At 37.7% G+C, this 20967-nt stretch overlaps 2 protein-coding genes across 2 annotated transcripts in view; one reads left to right on the top strand and one right to left on the bottom strand.

The window, feature by feature from the left end:
- aven (apoptosis, caspase activation inhibitor) overlaps window positions 1-20967 on the bottom strand; it is a 51377-nt gene that overhangs the window by 17336 nt on the left and 13074 nt on the right. The window lies entirely within an intron of this gene.
- chrm5b (cholinergic receptor, muscarinic 5b) overlaps window positions 11053-20967 on the top strand; it is a 29967-nt gene continuing 20052 nt past the window's right edge. The window contains exon 1 of the mRNA XM_047387612.1: window positions 11053-11753. The gene's annotated coding sequence lies outside the window, so the exon portion shown is untranslated. The remainder of the gene's footprint in view (window positions 11754-20967) is intronic.

Consider the following 20967-nt stretch of genomic DNA (forward strand, 5'->3'; position numbering starts at 1 on the left):
TCCGGGCGACCGAGTAGCCTCTCACAGTCATCCACACTTTCAAGAGTCACTTTTGTTCACGGCTGCTCATTCCCTTATTTACAACTGGCTCTTGGTATATGGGCTAGGTTAATTTTAGTAGCTCAGCACGAGCCCCAAGGCGCTGTTTTAACAAACTAGGCTAAGGCAACCTATAAAAACCTCCTAAAATATCTTAGAACCAGGCAACAAGACTTTTTACCACCAATGAAAAACCAACAATACGGTGACTCAAATAATTGAATGTCCACAATTTAACTAGAATTTTATATGCTTTCTTTAATTAGTAACGCTTTTGCAGGGGTCAGTAACAGCTTAAATTCGGCAACACAAAATAATTTCAATAATAGAAATGAATCAATCAACTCAACCTGTCTTTCCCTGATGCTGAAACTAGTGAGTTTGGAGAGGCTTTGAAGAAGGAGGCTCATCCATGCACCTGATCGAGAAGATTCTTCTGGTAACGAGTGGTTTCTTGAAGGGAATACGACTTAATCTTAAGTTCTCTTCCTTTAGGTGGCAGGGACTGATGCTCCAGGTTAAACAGGATCTTTGTTGTTATATGTCTCTGAAGACAGTAGTTTCCAGAGGTTGCAGAGTTGAAGGAAACCCGGGGACATAAATGAAGTTGATTCAGGACTTCCAGAAGCCTGAAACTTAGAGCAATCAGCTCTTCACCGATCAAGTTCACCTTTGTTGTCTAGATAAAAAGGCTTTAGATGAAATCAGATTCTTAATTTTGAGGCACAGTCCTTTCTGGGCCCACAGGTTGATCCTCTTTTTTAATGCAGTCGATCAGTTGGGCTGTGTCTCTGTTCCTTTTCCATCCAAGCTTATTTTCTCCGTTCGATCTTGTTCGCTGGTCTTCGGCGATGAAACTCTCAGCATTGTTTTTATAGTTTGATGCCTTCACCAGTCAGCCCCTTATTAGGTTTCTTAGTTATTGCGCAACCTATTCAGCTCAGCTTCTTGATTATTGCTCAATACTTTAGTCACGGTCACTGTGACCTACTGATTCTGTTTCTCAGCCTTGGAGATGCCGGTAATAGCCACGCAGCTGGCTGTAGTCGCATCCTCCCTTCCTCCGGTTAGCCTCAAAAAGGTTCGCTGTCAGCATGCAGCTGGCTCTCGTCACTCCTAGTCATCCTACCGTTCTTTCCCTAATCTGCTCAGTTTTAAACTTTACACAGTATTACACATTCCATTATTCAGCTTTCAGCATTTACTTTAAAACACAGTTACAAAACCATCACTTCATTCTTTTTATACATGCTTTACAAATGATTAATGTTATATTTCTTTCATATATAGCTGATTGTCAAACCTTAATGTTTTTCCTCTAATTCTCAGTTCTTAACCACATTTCAATCATACATCTTTTAACTTGTGAATCAAAGATTACTATTTTTATTTAATACATGTGAAATAATGTAAAATCATCATACATCATTTCTTTGGATATACTTGTTTATATATTTGCAAAATAACAATAAGTCAGATAACATGTGGCTCCACACAGGTCTTTCCAGTCTCTCGGCTCAAGAATATGAGAACATGCTTTTTTTCACTCCCCACCGCGTCAACTGTGTTTTTTAATAATTATTGCATGGATTACACATAAGGACATAAGGATATTTATTGTAACTTTTATGGAGTTAACTGTGAGCAGTTACTAAATGTTGCATGGATTACATGGAAAGATCTCACCTTATTTTGACAATATATATATATATATATATATATATATATATCTACCAGCTGGCATTCTACGATGAACTAATTTAGATTAATTTAGGCTGTATGGGATTTAATCTAAAAGTAGCAATACAAACTGCATTGGAATAGATCCTATAAACCTAGATATGAATTAAGATCCTCTCTATTGTGAAGTGTTTTAGATTACATTTGTTGTAATTTCGCAGTAAATATAACAAAAGCAAATAAACATTTCTACCCTTAAACTTTTCAATAGTGCTGAAACAATTGAGTTATAAAAGGAAAACTTTCTGAAGAGTATAAGTAGATCTGGATGAGTTTTAGATTGTGCACATTCAATAAGTGGGGTTGTTTTTTTTTTATTTACACTCTGCACATCCGCTGCTTCACTCGAGCAACTAATCTCTTCAGTCAAGAGTTTCGAAATGCCGAATACAGAGAGAAAATAGGATGTTGTTAGCACAGACAAATCTGGACTGCATTTAGACACATAGAGACCCCTTAAAAATAGTTTGACATTTATGAAACCTTTATTCCACCTGCGAAAACACAAAAAAATGAGCATTTTGAATGCTTTTTGGTATGAAAGCCACAATATATGGACTTTTCATGATCATCACATCCCTCATCAGAATGTTTATACAACTATTCCACAAGAATTAAAACTGCTACTCAAGCTGGAGATAACAGACATCCAACACAAAAGACATGTTTCTCAAGACAGTGTTGTGTTGAATCTCACACCTAATTTTGGCCCAAACATTAAAACCAACAAGGTGCTGGAAAAGTGTTTATTTTATAAAATCACCGGAGCTGGGCTGCGATAAACCTGGAACTTGTTAAAACATGTTTATTTCTGTCTCACTTGCAATGGAAAGACGTGTATACCATTTATGAGGGAAAAATAGAAAATAATAATAAATCACAGTTTGGTGTGCATCTACAAATAAAACCCTCGAACAGTGTTGAGTAAAACTGCTTTAACACAAACAGAACTACTAACGTCTTACCTTGTTTAAAAAAATAAGAATCTGAAAAGGCATAAGTGGTTAGCTAAAGTAAGAAATAGATAAACTGTATAGCTACCGTACTGAGCCTATATCTAGTTTTTAATAAATTGTTTTGTTTCAAACGCAACTGCAACAACTAAATAAATGCAATAAATTGATATTTTTTAACAATTCATTAAAACAGAACATTCCGGGCAATCCGTATTGTATAAAACAGAAACTGATACCATCCAGTTCTAATGTGAGCCGCTCAAAAACCCAATCTCTGTTGTGGCCCTACTTCCTATGACTGTCAGCTGTATCTAATAAAGTTGTTGTAAAATAAAATTATGAAACGTGCAAACTAGTGTAAACATGTTTGAGGCTTGTAGCCATTTTTAAGCAGAAATGGGAAACAGTTCCTTTTGTAATATCAGCAGTTTGGGTATCACTCAGGGTTGTAGCGAAAGAGCTAAATCCAACACAAACAATTTCATTAGACCACCTAATGATTATCTCTCTGGATCTGTGGTGGAGAATGTTGGATTATATTTCCTTTTGAAGCTGCTAGAGTCACAGGAGGCCCTTCCTTCTCAATCCTGCATAGCCAAAACAGCACCACCTGAGCTGCACAAATAAATGGGTCATTACCACCAAGGTATGTTGTGTGATATGATTGCTGCTGGCTTTACAAAGACAATGGCCCCTTTTCCACCAAAAACTAAAAGGATTTAAAGCCCCAGAATTTGTTTTAGCCAGGAAAAATAAATCCCGGGGAATTTGGGCACCGCTATTTCCATTGCTCAGAAAGGTCCTGGTACATTTATTTCAATCAGCCTATTGACGTATGGGGAAGTTGTCACAAAATATGCAGTACACCTTCAGTCCAGCAGATAGCATTACTCCATTTACTCTCTTTAAAAGACACTCAGCTAACAAATTCTTTTTTTTTAAGAATAGTAGATAATGAGCAGCTTTACTTTAGAGTTTTAAAGTTGGCTACTTTCTTCTATTATTCCTTATGTTGCATTGTATCCATTGGCAGGAAAAGTTCAAGTCATTATTCTACATAAGTTTTTTTGCATCTGGCCAAAGTTATATCTTTACGACTGCATGATTCAGTTACCAATAACCAGTGAAGTCATATCTGATAACTACAGTAGAGTTTTAAATTCTGACCAGCCTGGGGCATGGCGCTGATGGTGTAGGGGTTAACCATATACAGAGGCTACAGTCCTCGAAGCGGCTGTCCCGGGTTCAAGTCCCGGACCCGGCGACATTTGTTGAATGTCTCCCCCTTTCTCTACCCCTCTTTCCTGTCTGCCTACTGTCAAAGAAATAAAAAAAATAAAAGGCCATTAGTGCCGAAAAAATATCTTTAAATTCTGACCAGCCTGTAAGCTGAGCTCCCATCTCCGAAACCTTTCAAGGTAGGTTCATTCTTGATGAACTGACTGCACAGATGACGTTTTGAGGTCCACTTTCTCCCTTAATGACATCTTACAACTACATTTTGTCACCAATTAATGGTATAAAACCAATATATTTGTACACTCATCTCAGCCATTACCGCTGCTGGTGGTGCAATGCCTTGCGGCACAAAATCCCAACCCTTTAACAACCCCGGGGAAATCTGGAAAGACCTACCCCTGTTACCCGTGAAAGAAAGGCCTCGGGAAAGTGAAATTACCTGCTTAAGACGCCCTGGGCTTTCAAAAGGGAAAAGAGGGTATTGGGAGTTTAGAGGTTTGCCTAATGTCACTGCTTAGCCTCAGGGCACGTTGAATAGATTCCTCATTGATCACATGTGTGCTGCATGCACACAGAGCAAGCAAGCAATCAAAGAGAAGAGATTGGAAATTAACTGATCTTTACATGTCGTTTTACTAGACCATGCAAGAAATATGAAAAAACCAATGGAGAATGGATGTATTATAAACATGGGTTACTTTGGACCATGTCTCTGTATCAGTAAATATTTGATCTGTATCAGACTTACAATAGAACACCCCTAGTTCACCGTGCCATTCTACAGGGCTGTACTGTGTTGTGTGCAGCACTGCAAATACTTCATCCAAACTTTGTCACTGTTCTGACAGTGCAAACACCACAGCTGTTTACCCTTAATGGTTAAGCTACACCCTAAACACACACGATTTTCACTGAAGCTCGGAGCAATGGGTAACTGAAAAGAACCTGGAAGAGCAACTGTACCACTGCTCGGTCTCCAATAACACTTGTAGTAAATGTTGACATTTTATGTGGCGTGAGAAGGAAAACACACATTCCCTGTTCCTCCTTCATCCTCCATTTGTTGGTAGATTAATAGTCTGAGATCAAAGAATGATTACTTCTCTTTTTAAACATGCTGTCAGGAAATCCTCACATGATACCAGATGAGATAAAGCAAAGCAGCTTTCAAGAAAACTTGGGAGCAATTGAATGTCATTACAAGCATAACAAATCCTATTGGATGAGTTGATAAACTGGAGACAGGATGGAAAGGTAACTCAGAGGAAAAGAAAAAGGAATAATGTCAACTTGGAAAACATGGAGGAGATACGGCAAATACAAACTCCCTGCAGAGCCGTTCTTCCCACTGGGAGCCGCAGCACCTCCAGTGCGCTCCCTGTCATGCCTTTTTAACCAAACCAATTAGTCCACCATGACATGGCGCTGAAACCCACTACGCGTCTATAAATCACTGTCGGAGCTAATTGCAATTAAAATCCGGACCAAACCAGGCGAGACAATGAAGAGGACCGAAGGTCTTTGCGCTTAACTTTTTAATGGTGATTGTGTGAGGCTGTGTTCGTGTCAAAGTCACAAATCAGAGGAGCTCCTATTCACCCGAGGCTTTGCTCTCATTAGGCATGATGTGTTTTTGGTTTGCAGCTTGTTTAGAGGTGAGATGCTAAGGCTCAACAACATCCTACTTTAAAATTCATTAATCTTAATAAATTTGTGTAAGAGAGGTACATTCTCATTTCCCTGTTATCTTCTCTGCTGGATGTTGTTAGTCGAGAGCAGGTCTGGCAGTAAATTTACATGAAATGATTCCTAGAATCAGAAAGGGAAAAACTCTCTAAAATGTAATACAAATTACAGCAGTACTGTCACTGTGAATCCTCACATCAAAACTAACCCTAATATGTCTCTTCATGCAATCTTATAGTTTAATCTATTTTAGCAGCCTCTATATTACTGACCTGCGAAGTATGTGAAGATATTGCAACATTCACTAATTCTTTTTTATTGTTTTATGTAAACTGAAGGTGTACAAGTCTAAACTCTAAAATATAAATGTTATTCAGGCACAATAAAAGCATTACACGTGTTTCTTCTACGTTCACAAAAAAGATGGACTCAAACGATCAGAGGAAGATGTGAACAATAAGCATACAAGCAGCTAAATAAAGATCTGTGGATCGCCTTAAATAAGCACAACTGCAACAAAGCATGAGCGGGTGGAACGTGACAAACACTAAGCGATGGGAATTTAAGCAATATATCCAGAGCGGTCGAACAAGTTGGTGTCTTCACTTTGGAAAGCTCTGTTTCCCTTTGCTCAAGGACTGAACCATCAGGAGATGCTGAGACCTCCCCTGAGAGAACCTGGATCATGATGCTGCTGCAGCCTGGCTAAGACAAACCACACAAAGGCACACCCACATGACATATACACCGCAGGATCATTCACTGTGCTCATGGCTACTCAAACGTTCAACCCAAAGAACCTGGAAAGCCGCCGCCGCTTGCATGAAAGGTTTGTTCAGGGTTATATGACGTTGCTTTTCTTGCTTTGTTGAAACCACAGCAAGTAACAGAATTTACTCCAACATATTATTTTGGTAAAACTTTACTTCTTAAAAGAACCCTACCCTGATGATACATACATATGCCCTGATCAGGCTTTTATGGTCAAATACTCTCTAAAAACATACAAATGGCACATTTAAAAAAGTGAGACCATACTGAATCATTAAATTGTTTTTCATTGAAAACGATGTGATATTTATACTGTAGAATTAATTCAAAAAACAAGCAAATCTGCTGCAGGTAAACGCATTTCAATAATATAGATTATTGAAATTAGATTTTTTTCTTTACTGAAGCACCTTTTGAACCAAATTCAGCATTTAATTTTCTTTTATAAGAGTCCATCAGCATCCCACATCTTCATTGGGCATTATTTGCCCACTCCATCTTGCAAAAGTCCTCAAAATCTATCATATGTGAGGATATTTCTTGTACACACCAATAACTTGTCAGATTAATAGCTAGGCCATTTCAAAACTTTCATTTACCATCATGAAGTCCTACTTTAATTTATTTGGATTCATGCTTTGACTTACCGCCACACATTGAAAAAATCTAAAGTTGTTTCATATTTGTACTAGACACCAGGTTTCGGGTCAAAACTAACTAGCATTTGAAACTGTTCACATTTTCACCCAGCTCTACAAGGACCCATTTGAAGAAAAGTAACCACAGATCATGATGCTGCCACCACCACGTTTTACTGTGGATACGGTGTTCTTATGGTATCGTCGGTGTTTTACCTGTTTGGAACTGTGACCCAAATTTCAAACCACAACTTCTACTACAGAGCCTTGGTTTGCTAATGATTCTTTAAAGGAATATCAAAGTAAAAGGGGGCAAAATGCAAATGCACGCCACGCTTTTTAGCATGTCATTTGTTAAAACAAAATGAGGACCAGGGCTGTGAATAAATTTTTCGGAGACTATAATCAAGCAACACCAATATGTTTAAAAATAAATCTTATTCACAGCTTAGCTATATTACCAACAACTGGAGCCAAAACAAATCCAGAACCGGCTGGTGGGCCAAATACCGCGAGACTACAACAGAGGTCCCACGTTGTCAGGTCAGAGCTGTTTCTGCAAACAGAATTCATGTTCTGGCTGATTAGATTAGCTCAACCTAACACCAGAAAGATGTCTAAAATTATATTTCACACTCAAACAACAGCCTTGTGATGATTTTGGCCTCAGCTGTAATGCTGCAGTTCAAAACCCATCAAAAAAAAATAATGCTTGGCTCTGAAATTACCATAGCATTCTTTAGATGCATTAAGGAAATCAACTTGAGATAACAAGTCCACAGGGAAGAGGGACTTTAAAATCCCATCCTTACAATTAACAGGACACACACACCCACACCGACTAATGGTGGCCATGCAAACATATTGCTTCAATGACTAATACAAGCAAACAAGGGAGTTCAAAATCTATTCTGCAAGGCCAGAGGATGCAAGTTTTTTTAACAAATTTGAGAAAGAGCAATGTTTCCGTGTAATTAAAATCCTTATCCACTCACCCACATGGTTCAAACTGTCATACACGGGTCGTCAGGCTTGGGTCAACAAATAAGAGGACGAGTCAAAAGCAATTATCCCAGACAAGCCATTCATATTTCCATCTTTCCGCTTTCAATGACGTCCGGCAACCAATATTTCACTATAAATCTGGACTTTCAAATGATAAACAGAAGTGCTAAGAAGAACAGAGAGTTGAACTCAGAATTTAATGTCTTTCTTCTCAAGCTTGTCTTTTCATGACAGTCATTCATACCGTTTGCCTCAGTTTCAAACTGAGGTTACTTCCATATTCGAAGGCAGACACTTGGACTACGTGTAATGAAGATTGCAATCAATCAAGTTAATAATGCATTCCCCACATCAGGCAGATTGCCACAAAAGTATTCAAAAGTAGTTACAGCTTCTTGAGATGCTCCTTGAAGTATGGGTTGTCCTGGTTAACTAATGACACGAGTGTCTGTTTGCAGAAAATTGGCTCCAAAGTGTTTGATGTTTGTCAGAAAGAGAATCTGACTGATGAGAAATTTTACGTTTGGTTGGCCACCGCTAATGAGAAGCCTGAGTTGATAATAAAAAGCAAAAAATATTCTGAGGAGAGGATGAAACCATGCTGCTGGTGGAAAGGTTTATGCGACGTAATTATCGCCGCTGCTATTGTTACTTACCAGAAGACAAGCAGTGTGGGAGGTGTGAAGTACACAAAGCAATTATCATTAATTGAGGCAGGGAAGCGCATCATTAAATGACTAATTTGTTTTTTTATATTCTATGAAAGACACTCTTTTTGAAATAACTGGCTCAGCTCTTGAAAATTAAGCGGTGTTACACAGCACTCCTCTGATATAATTGTATATAATCTACTGACAATAAAAAATAACTATAATCTACCTGGATAATCAGATATTTTTAGAATACACACCAAGATACTTTCACTTTGATAAGATTTGATCTGATTTCTAAATAAGCTATGCTCACAAGGCTTTTTTTCACCTAACTATAACAAAATATGGAATTCAGCTTCTCCTGAGCAATAGCCTTTGACCCACCAGTATTTCAGAGCTTAATGAGCACTGGTCATTTTGTTCCTTCGCCATTTCTCCCTTTTTAAAAGTTTTGGTTGTACGCTCGACTTCAGGAACGAAAAGCAACCGTCTGCCACAAGATGTCAACTTGTACCCAATGTTTCATCCAATTTAGGAAGGGACAAATTCACCCAAAGTAGAGTTCGACCAGGGCGGCTGAATCTATCACAGCAAAGTTGCTCCATTTTATTCTTTTGAGCTTTCAAACTGTCTGTTGAAACATGCTGGATTTGGAAATGTTGGAAGTCTTCTGGAAATCTCAGAGTTAAGGTAGCAATCAGCATTTTCCAATTAATCATGCTAACTTAATTTCTACTATAGGATACTAAATTGAACTGTAAAAAGTAACACCTTGGTTGAGATTGACTGCTCTCCCACGCACATGGTGTGACATTACTTCAGCTCCTAATGTAAATAGGGATGAACATTAATGGCAGGAAGGCTATGAAGAAATATTTTTCACTCTGTTCTCAGAGATTTTTAAATTAAGCCTATAAGTTAGAGTGGAATAAAATCCATATTGACAAATCAGAATTTTAACAACGGAGACTGGAAGTTGGCCACAAACTCTGATCTAATTTATCGTGATGATGGGAGTAATACGCCTATTATTAGCACAACTAACACATAGCAAATATTTAAATTAGTTTCATGCAGAGTATCAGGCAACATCCATCTGTGAACTAGTGTGAATGAATAAAACACAGTAGAAAACATTATCGACTTTAATTTCTAATTGTTTCACTATCTGCAATTGGAACATAGTTAAATTAGGTGTCCTGTTACTCCCAGATCTTACTTCTAAGGGTAAACAGCAAATATCTGTCCCAAGTCTTCTTTGAACCCTTAATAAGACGACTCCTTCACACTAAGGATATACAATTTATCAAATATCTCTTTCAATTTTGATTTTGGCCCATAATGATGCCAAACACAATTGTAATCGTCAAATAAAAACGGAATATATATTTTATGCTGGCATATTATTCTTGCTATTATGTTGTATTAATCTGATTAACTGATGCAGGCCTCTACCCCTTTCAAAGTCTGACCATAGTGTGGTTGTATTTTGAAGAACCAGCGCAAGTAAATATGGCATAAAGAGCAGAGTAGGCGCAGCAGAGTTTAGTAAATAAATAAGGTGGCGTCTGTTCATTTGTGTGGGAACACTTTGGATCAAAGATGCAGATGATCAAAACACATGATCTGCAAAATTAAGTATTCTGTAGTGTCAGCACCACTCAGCAATCCTCAATTTTGTTACTTAGTTATGGCTTTATAAGGTTATATATTTTGCTGTTATTTCAAATTTAGTATTTTGTTTTTATGAAAGATTTAAAGTACAATTAATTGCATATTTTAGTTTGCTTTTTATACGATAGTCTACATTTGTAAAAAAAAAACTCAGTTTCTCAGTTTCTTTTTTTTTATTTAAAGATTTATAAAGAAGGTATCAAGCAAAATTTAATGTTCAAGCCAACACACTGTTCTTCAAAAGCAAAAAGTGCCTTGGTGTTCCCAAACCTGGTGAGTAATCGTTTTAAATAAGTACAGTTTTAATATATAATACTGATTGTCAGCCTATTAAAGATAGTCAAATTTATCTGGAGTCTCCATGAAGCGGACCTTGACTCTAAAAAGTAGAAATTTCTTTTTTCTGCTGCACCGTCATTGCTTTGACAAAGATTCAGATCTTCCTGAAGCACGACAGACGCCCACATCAGCTCCTCCTGCAGCTACTCCCGCCCTGTTTCATCCAACTCCTCCACCTCCTCCATCTCCTCTTTTGCATGTTGCTCGGGGCTCTGAAGCAGCATGAGAGGTCCATCTACAAGGGAATTTCATGCAATAGCAGCTCACGGATAAATCAGCATCCAAGCAGCTTTTTCAGCAGGAGGAGAGGAAACGGCTGCAAACAGAGGTGACAAAAAGTGATTCATCCTGTGCAGCCTTAAGGATTAACACTTTATCTTCACTGTGTTTCGAACTGGAGTTGTTGAAACTTTACAGAAACTAAGACGGCCTGCCTTTTCTTTTTAGATTCTTGAAAATATAGAACTGGAAAGGTCATCGTTAGTGAACTCTGATTATTGCTCCCAAGAACCAGGAGCTCTTCATGGTAATTTGTGACTTTTTTCAAAAAGGTCTGAGCAGAAGCTTCAAAGCACCTCAGCTGGTTTTGTCACGCAGACACTGAACAGCTGTTGCTTCTGCCACCTCGTCTTAGGGGGAAAAAAAGCTACAGGATGCAGCACTCATACGTTCCTGACAAACTTGTTTGCATAAAAGTGCCTCGTTCTTAGCAACTGATGAGGATGAGAGATGGCGTGGTGACCTACCTGTATTTGACAAGTGTGTTTTTCACCTCGTTGGAGAGAAGAGCGCGGAGGGAAAAGGTCTACAAGAGGGAACAGGGGAGGAGAGAGCCAGCCGGGAAAGGTGCGAGGCAAACGCTTTGAGAGAAAAAATGACTCGCACAGTAGGGAGAAGAGACTGAGTGATCGCTGCCAGACAGACAGAGGAGGAGGGAGGAAGAAAAACTAACAAAGATTTGATCAAACGCCCTTTTAGTTCTGGAGTGTTGTGTTCTGTCAGAGCCATCAAGGGTAAGTATATATACCATTTGAAGTGGCTGTAATGGCAGGGAATTAAACAGTTAGTATAAGAGCTAAACTGGTCCGTGTTTTCACAATGTAAATTCCTACATGATTCTCTTTTATTGCTGAATTGTACATGCAGTTAGAGTTCCTATGGGGTACGTCAACTGTCAGTAGATCTTTCATTGATCTCGAGTTAAAAACAGCATTTATTTATGCAACAAAAGGTAATTTGATCAATCTTAAACTCGCTCAAAGTGCTGAACGTTATTAGGGACAGAATTTGTTTAAGATACTTCAAGGATAAGGAGTATTTAAGTAGCTTTTCCTGTGTACACTATAAGCAAAACATGTTTAAAACCCAAAATGATAATTTTAGGGATGGTACAAGGGAAAAACAATATTCTGCTTATTGTGAAATGTTGAAACATGCAGCTTTTTTGCAGCTGATGCAAAAAAACAAATGCAACCAAAGATTTGTATTTACATCCAATCATGTTACTACATGTTTCAACTATCAGAAAATTGCAAAAACAAATTACAATACGTTTCCATCAAGTCCTCAGAATACTTCCTGAAAGGATAATCGCAAAGAAACCCAAGTACTGAGCTTTCATTAAACTCAATATTTTAATCATTTTTACAACAACCATTACACTAAATTTCAATATTAAAGGGGCTACCATTCTGGCTCATAGACACTGTTGAAGATCTGGATATTTTTTAAGGTTTCCCATATATCTACTCCTTTAATTTTACAAATGCACCAATCAAGCTGCCTAATACCAATTTCAGTTGTTCTTTGAGGTCTGACCTGCCAGTTTTTGTTTATTATTTGTAAGATCAATAACATATAAGAGGAAAAAAAACATGCTGCAGGTTCTTTAACAGATGGATTACTTTTAAATGCAACAGAAAATGAAGCAATTACAAGATTATCCGCATACAAATGTCAACTTAAAAAAACAAACCAAAAGGTTTTCCATCTAAGAAAGCCCAGCCGACTCCATCATTACTATTGCAGCAATCCCCCTCCACAGCAAGCATGTGGAAACAGCGGAGAGAAACAACTTCCTATTGACAAGAAATCTGCAGCAGAACCAGGGTCCTTGTAAGCAGCAAACTCAAAAAAACGTTCACTCAAAATACACGCAAATGATCTCCTGTTCTGTGGCCAATAGCATATTTAGTTAATTTACAATAAGTATATTTGATTGAAATATGAAAATTAGTAAAAGTGCTACACAAAAGCAGTAGATCAAACATTCACTTACTGAATAGCTATGAATCCAAATTAGGATGTTTTTTTTTTTATTCTAGCTTCCACAAACGCATTTTTGAACAATTGCATGGATTGTCCAGTGGGCCGTTCCACATGTCACTAATCCACCTGTGGTTTTGTTCAGTAAACCATCATCTTCTGAGGGGATCATCTTAATTAGCACTTGTAGGGAAACAGACAAAACACCTGTGGTGCTTCGCATCCTATATTTGCCCAGCTGGAAAAACGATCATTCCTCTGCTTTGAGTCCAACCTGTTCACTCTGCATAGATAATCAAGTATCCTTAACCACACTGGAAAACCTTAATCAACAACATGATTGGGAATATTCATCTCAGTTAGGAAATCGTCCTTGTGTTTGTCAATCCACTTGGCCAAATCACTGAAGCCATAATGTGATTTCCTTTTGTTTCATTATGATTGAGCCTTGATAGGTGCCCATTAGCAGCCTCAGTAAACTACGGCTGCGGGGGAGGAGGATTGATCCTTGTGGTAATGTGTACAGATGGATTACCTCGTCAGGATGAAAATAACTGGCCAGCAATTTCCCCTAGTCCTACAGACTCATAATACCAGGATTACACCATGTGTGCATTGTCTTCAGCAACAGCACAATCAATCCCCAGCATCGCAGGAACACTGATGAAAACCAAGCAGAACCAGTTTATTTTTTTAAACTGTTGCACACCAAAATTAATTTCCGTACACTTTCACCTGGTGATGAAAACGTTTCTACCCATACGTGGTCTGAAAATGTGCTAAAATATTTCATCAGGCTTTCATCCTTGAAAAGTCACCAAAGACTGAGAGCCACAGGGTTGAAAAATGTCTGCTGCCTTCCATCACTGCAAATCTCAGCAGTGAGTCAAACACAATACATTTATTAAATACAGCCAGGGATGTTTTAACACACCCTAATGTTACATAAAAGCACTCCATGGGGCCATGAAACAAAAATGTGCATGACCTTTAATTTAAAGCAAACAGTTTGTTTACATGATTTCCATATCAGGCTGCATTTCCCATAATGTTACACAGTAAAACACAGTTTTTAAATGCAGCTTTAGAGAAAAAAGACAGGAACTATAATATACAGGGGTTGGACAATGAAACTGAAACACCTGTCATTTTAGTGTGGGACGTTTCATGGCTAAATTGGACCAGCCCGGTAGCCAGTCTTCATTGATTGCACATTGCACCAGTAAGAGCAGAGTGTGAAGGTTCAATTAGCAGGGTAAGAGCACAGTTTTGCTCAAAATATTGAAATGCACACAACATTATGGGTGACATACCAGAGTTCAAAAGAGGACAAATTGTTGGTGCACGTCTTGCTGGCGCATCTGTGACCAAGACAGCAAGTCTTTGTGATGTATCAAGAGCCACGGTATCCAGGGTAATGTCAGCATACCACCAAGAAGGACGAACCACATCCAACAGGATTAACTGTGGATGCAAGAGGAAGCTGTCTGAAAGGGATGTTCTGGTGCTAACCCGGATTGTATCCAAGAAACATAAAACCACGGCTGCCCAAATCACGGCAGAATTAAATGTTCACCTCAACTCTCCTGTTTCCACCAGAACTGTCCGTCAGGAGCTCCACAGGGTCAATATACACGGCCTGGCTGCTGTAGCCAAACCTTTGGTCACTCATGCCAATGCCAAACGTCGGTTTCAATGGTGCAAGGAGCGCAAATCTTGGGCTGTGGACAATGTGAAACATGTATTGTTCTCTGATGAGTCCACCTTTACTGTTTTCCCCACATCCGGGAGAGTTACGGTGTGGAGAAGCCCCAAAGAAGCGTACCACCCAGACTGTTGCATGCCCAGAGTGAAGCATGGGGGTGGATCAGTGATGGTTTGGGCTGCCATATCATGGCATTCCCTTGGCCCAATAGCTGTGCTAGATGGGCGCGTCACTGCCAAGGACTACCGAACCATTCTTGAGGACCATGTGCATCCAATGGTTCAAACATTGTATCCTGAAGGCAGTGCCGTGTATCAGGATGACAATGCACCAATACACACAGCAAGACTGGTGAAAGATTGGTTTGATGAACATGAAAGTGAAGTTGAGGCCCTACCCCATACTAATAAATTATTAGGTGTTTCAGTTTCATTGTCCAACCCCTGTAGATCCACGACATTAACTATATAAACTAATTTTTCCTCATGTTATCATCACGTGTTTTTTATATAAGTGGCCTTAAAGAGTAAAACTTCCCTGTGCATCATTTCAGAGGACAGAGGACACTTCCCTATAAAAATATATCAAACTAACAGCCCTTCGTACATAAAATACATTAAAAAAAAGCAACACACTAAAACTCTCTGCATATGCCCTACTTAAAATTGGGATTAGTTTTTAATGAAGTTATTTAAAGTTATGTATACACCACTGCTATTTTTGCATATCCAGAAGTACCATATAATTAAATTTCGGCCTGGCCCAACTAGTTTGCATTAAAAATGTCTTTAACAACAAGCAGCAAGAGTGGATCCTGATATGTTATCAGATATTTAAATATTCAACGACTGTGAACCTCAAACGAGGAAACAAAAAGCATTGTATAGGTTTCATTAGAGCCATGAAATTGCATGAAAAGAAGAACCAACTAAAAACAGAAGAATGGGCCAAAAAGTCAAACCTCTAAAACTATTACTTACCAATTCCTCTCAGAATGTCATGAATAAAATTGGAGGAATTAATCCTAGAAATGTGAGTTAAGTTTAGACTTGAGTCAACAAGCACAGTTTAAAAACTGTTATAACTAATTGAATCTCTGTAGCTCCTATTTTGCTAAATAAAATATTGCATCTTCTTGATTAAAACGTTACAAAACCTTCGTGTAATGTAACTCACTTCTAACGCCTCCACCACTGACGTAAGTAAAGCTCTGCTTTCAACCTTTCTGCCCTCAGATTTTTAAAATTCGTAAGCCTTATGATTTTAAAATGATGAGAAACACTGCTGCAGGCCATTCCTCTCCTGAAATACATAAAACCTCCAAATACTGTAATATTCTGCCACCATAACACACATCTCTCTTTTGAGCACAAAGTAGCACCATGAGCAGTAATCTATAGCAGCTTCAGCCAAGAGGTGAAAGTATATTTTTTGTGGATTCCTGATTTTTTTTACCCATCTTATTTGGCCAAATAATACAAAAGAACAACTTGTGAAAGCATTACCACCCACGTATAATTATGTCTCCTCTAGAGAGCAGTAGCCTCTTGCTGTATATGGCATGACTAATCTGACAATGCAGGCAAAACAGAGGCAAGGAAGAGGAGTCAAAAACCTTAAGAGCAACTTTACATTTACACTACAACAAAAAGTAAGAAGACACCATGATGGTGTGACACTCTTTAATATATAAACAGTTATGGTAAAAAAGAAAGTACACCTGCATTCACTTCTTGTGTTTCAATTAGTGGGATGATCAGGTCTTCAGAAAGGTCTGAAGTTATTTAAATCAACCTACAAAACTCACCGGTTCTGCCATGTCATATTAAGAGAACAAAAACTAAACTAAAATGGAGAAGGCATGTGTTGAAAAATAAGTACATCCTTGCAAACGTTTTTCATGAGTGGACAATGTTTTCAGAAAGCGTGATAAGACAAGTTACCAAAAAAATTAAATCCAAGGGCTACATCTCCGATTGTGCACACCTGTATAATTAGGAAAAACAAAGCGAACAAGGATTTTTGGTTTCGAAGGCGTTCCAGGAGAAAGCATTTTATCTACAAAAATTATTGCTGCATTAATCTGATCACATATTTAGCATAATATTTTCTGAATAGATGAGACCAGTGGAGGTATTTGATACATAGCACAGAGCTTAGCAGAAACCAAACAGTATATCACCACAAACACCTACCAAAACAAAGCAAGACATACCAACTGTCAAGCATGGTGGTGGAGGGGTTAGGATTTCTTTGTATTCGCAGCAACAGGCCCTGGGCCCCTTGCTGTCAATGAGTAAACCAGTCAAAATATGAGACTGTTCTGTTTTGACACAAGAAGCTTGGTTAAGACTGCATAATGGCCCAGTCAAAGTTCAGACATCAACCTACTTGAATTGCTTTGGTGGGACCTTAAGAAAGAAGCCCATGTCTACAAATATCAATGAATAAGTGTACCAAGATGCTCATTTGATTATTTTCCTTGACTTTGGATCATATGCAGAACCCCCTAAGACACATACAATTTGTAAATATCAAGTAAACTATAAGTTAGATTGCTAGTCATTTATAATGGATATATTTTATGAAAATATAAAAAAAAAACTCATCAAAAAGATCAAAACCCAAATAACATGTGGGTTAAAGCTTGGACTGATCCGATCCAATATCAGAAACTGAGCTGGAGTCACCAATTTATCAACCAATCCAGTGTTTTAGTCTGATGCCACTGATTATCAACTGCCTGGTTTTATAGTGTAAGATGAGGACTCGCAGTGTATTTACGGCACAGTTTAGAGTACCAAACTTTAAAATGACGACCAATTTTCAGTTTTCTGGCAGAGGTCACCAGAATGCTGTTTAAACTTTCTTGGCATTTTAACAAAACAATGATGCTACATGCAAAAATGCAGCCAAGGTTCCTATGACCTTTGAAAAAAAAAGACTAGAGCATCACAGATCCTCCTCCTTACTTAACAGTGGGCATAAGGTACCTTTCCACATATTTATCCACTGCTTTAGCCACAACACACCTAGTGTTAGAGTCAAATAAGCTCAATAAAGCTCAATTTTCTTTTTAGGGCTTTTTAGACATTTTTAATGGGTTTGCCAATAAAAGTGGCAGGTGCTGTATAAAACACCAAATTGGAAAAGACATTCTGTGAAGTACCTTGAGATAAAAAGTTTCATTCATATCTGGTTATATCATTTCTTCAATTGATATTTAAATACAAATATAAATATAATCCAATTAGTGACATGAATTAGATTACAGCCATTTACTAAACTGTTGTTCATCTAAAGAAACCATCAGATCACAGTAATCCCTCATTGTTAGCAAGTTGATGAATATATCCAGTAGTGTGAACTTCAATTTGTGTGTGCCGTAATTGTTTCATCGGATTTCCTAAAGTTTCTAAAGTGAACCAGCTGCAAGAATCAAGACAGGCTGCCTGCTGCAGAGTGAGCAGTCTGTTAGCTCAGTATGTCCTCCTTTGGAGATATTCTAATGTTGACAGAGAAACGCAAGACAGCAACTCACTGTGACGTGTGCAAAGCAAACAGAGACATGGAAGTTGTTTTGCAAAGAGCAGAATTACTTACAAGGAAGAAACTAAGCACAGTAGCCACTGGCTACAGGAAAGCTAAATGGGCCAGAAAAAAAGGTTGTTTAATTTCATAATGTCAATCTACTGACTGTGTGGAAAATACTGGATAAATAAAGAGCCTGTTGGAAAAAACAAAGCTACGGTAGGCCATCTAAGAGAAGTTTATGAATTTTAGTATCTGTAAAAAAGCATGTTCAAAATATGTGTTTTTATCCTTGCAATTCCTAAAAAACAAAACAAAACAACACTAAGAAGCACATTTAGCATCAAGTTCTAATACAACTTTAATCTTTCATCTCAATAAGATTTGGCTGAAAAAACAGCTGCAAAATAAGTCGACCGGCATTACTGAAAAAGAAATGATTACACACTTTAACAATCTCAAAAGCTGGCATGTGCCACAGAGAAACACAAACAACCCGAGCAAACCAATCACAGCTCCCCCAGGCCCCGCTGGTTTGGATTTCTGGGGAAGTTAAATCGACAGTACTTCTGTCGGAGATGACACAAACGATAAAGATCCAGACTGACACAAGAAAACTGCTTCAGGCTTCCAACTGCAAAACGTCAGAAAATGTGACAAAACCAGCATCTTTGAAAATGAAAGGCACAAATCGCAGAGGAAGTATGAATGCAGGCAGAGGTTTAAAGGTCATGACCACAGCGTGCAGTCCAGGAATAATCAGGATGCTGGTAAAAAAAAAAAAAAAAAACCTACCGAGCAAATCAGCAGATTCATTTAATAATTCTACAAATTTTTAGAAGATATCTCTCACTTTCACTTCACAAACCTGAGTCAGATATGAAAGGACTGTGGGGTGCATCATTATTAATAATTACCTGCTGAGTTTGCATGTTTGTTCACTAAAACAGCAGTATCCAGTTTTTATGATCCTTTCATTTTAATGTAAAAGTAGTGGTGGGACACAAAACAATTATTCAAATTAAATAGAGGCTTAATAATTATTTAATCTCGATCAATAAAGTTTTCATTAAATAACAATATTTGACGCAATACGCAAAGTTTTTTTTTTTTACTTTAAGTAAATTTTAGTTGATGGCTGAATCAATAAATCGACTTATGAGTTGTTATGTGATGTACAACAACTTTTACCTTTAAGTATTTAGTGGAAACTGGAATATCAGGGCTCTGTAGCGATAATCATCCATAAGGTTTCCTCTCAAATGCTAACACCATCAATAAACCCTGCTGCTCTCCTCGCTTGTCACACGAAAAAAGGAAAGAGCTGTGCAGCTCATAAGTTATATCTCAATTCATATATTTCTAGTTCAGACGCCAGAGGTGTTCACATTCCCCAGTGGGATTAAATGTGTTATTAATCAAAATCAAAACCTTTAAAGTCTGTTCCAGAGAAAAATTAAAAAGCTAAAAGTTAAAATGATATTTGCATATCAATCAGACAAACAATCAGTTGATCTGAAGAAGCATCAAGAAATCAGCTTGATCGGCCATTTGCAAACTCAAAAATCATCAATATTTCCAATATTCCAACAACCCTCTTCAGGGTGGAGGACATTACTAAGTCAAGAAGACAATAATTAAGCCATTTTCAGTATCAGTGGGATGTTTAGAATAAAGTCAGAAGAAACACACAGAATTAAGAGATTACATGAACTTTTCTTCATCCTGTTTCAACACCATTTTATTGTGTATAACTGAATAAATCTAATTTTAACAAGACAAATTCCTAAATAATACTCAAATTGAAATACTAATAAATACAAATAATTTTAATAGTTAAATCTATAATATTACATTTTACCTATGTAATAATTTGCTTTCCTTTTGAGCTGAACTCCGACTGAGCCGAGACCTATTCTTGTTTATTTCCAGTTCAGTCCCTATATTTGACATTGTTAATAAGATTTACTTACTTGTATAAACATAAATAAATAAGAGCTTGTTTTATTTATTTTTGTAGGGTCGAATGTTGCCCTTTATTCACATATTTTATACAGAACTTTATTTCATTTTGTTGTATGAAGAACCTGAACTGTTTATTGTAAAAATAGATAAATAAATTTGTATTTAATTATCACTGGCAGTTCTACGCTGGTGCATTGAAGGGCCAGTGAACAGATCCATGCAGTATAAATCTAGAACCTTCTGCCCTCAGCCAAAAGACTGAAGATGGGTATTGGTTGAGTCCCCTTGCATGACAACAACCTAAACTACAACACCAAAGTGGCTTTAAAGGAACCACGTTTAGGTCATAGAGTGACCTAGCCAATCTCCAGATTTCAATCCTACGAAAAAATCTGTAGAGGGAGCTGAAGCTTTGGCATTTCAAGTGAAAACCAGAAAACCTGAAGGATTTAGAGTTTCCACAAATTGGAGCAAACAAACGTACCAAACTAGATACCAATAAAATATTTATTTCCCTCCACTGTAAGATTAATAATAGTTAACCTGACTCCAACAAGCCAGCACTGGAATTTTTTTTCTTGATTCAAACTAAACAAAACTATCTTCTAGGAAGCACATCCGACATCAGCATCCATACACAGAAACCACTTTCCTCTAACCCAACATAAATAATTAGGATATAGAGACAAGGTCAAGAATAACAAACTAGATGCACCAGAACATATTTTCACTAAATCCAACACAACCAGCAACAACAGCAG

Source organism: Girardinichthys multiradiatus, chromosome 15 (assembly GCF_021462225.1).
Source record: "Girardinichthys multiradiatus isolate DD_20200921_A chromosome 15, DD_fGirMul_XY1, whole genome shotgun sequence".
In the NCBI taxonomy this organism is placed as follows: Eukaryota; Metazoa; Chordata; class Actinopteri; order Cyprinodontiformes; family Goodeidae; genus Girardinichthys; species Girardinichthys multiradiatus.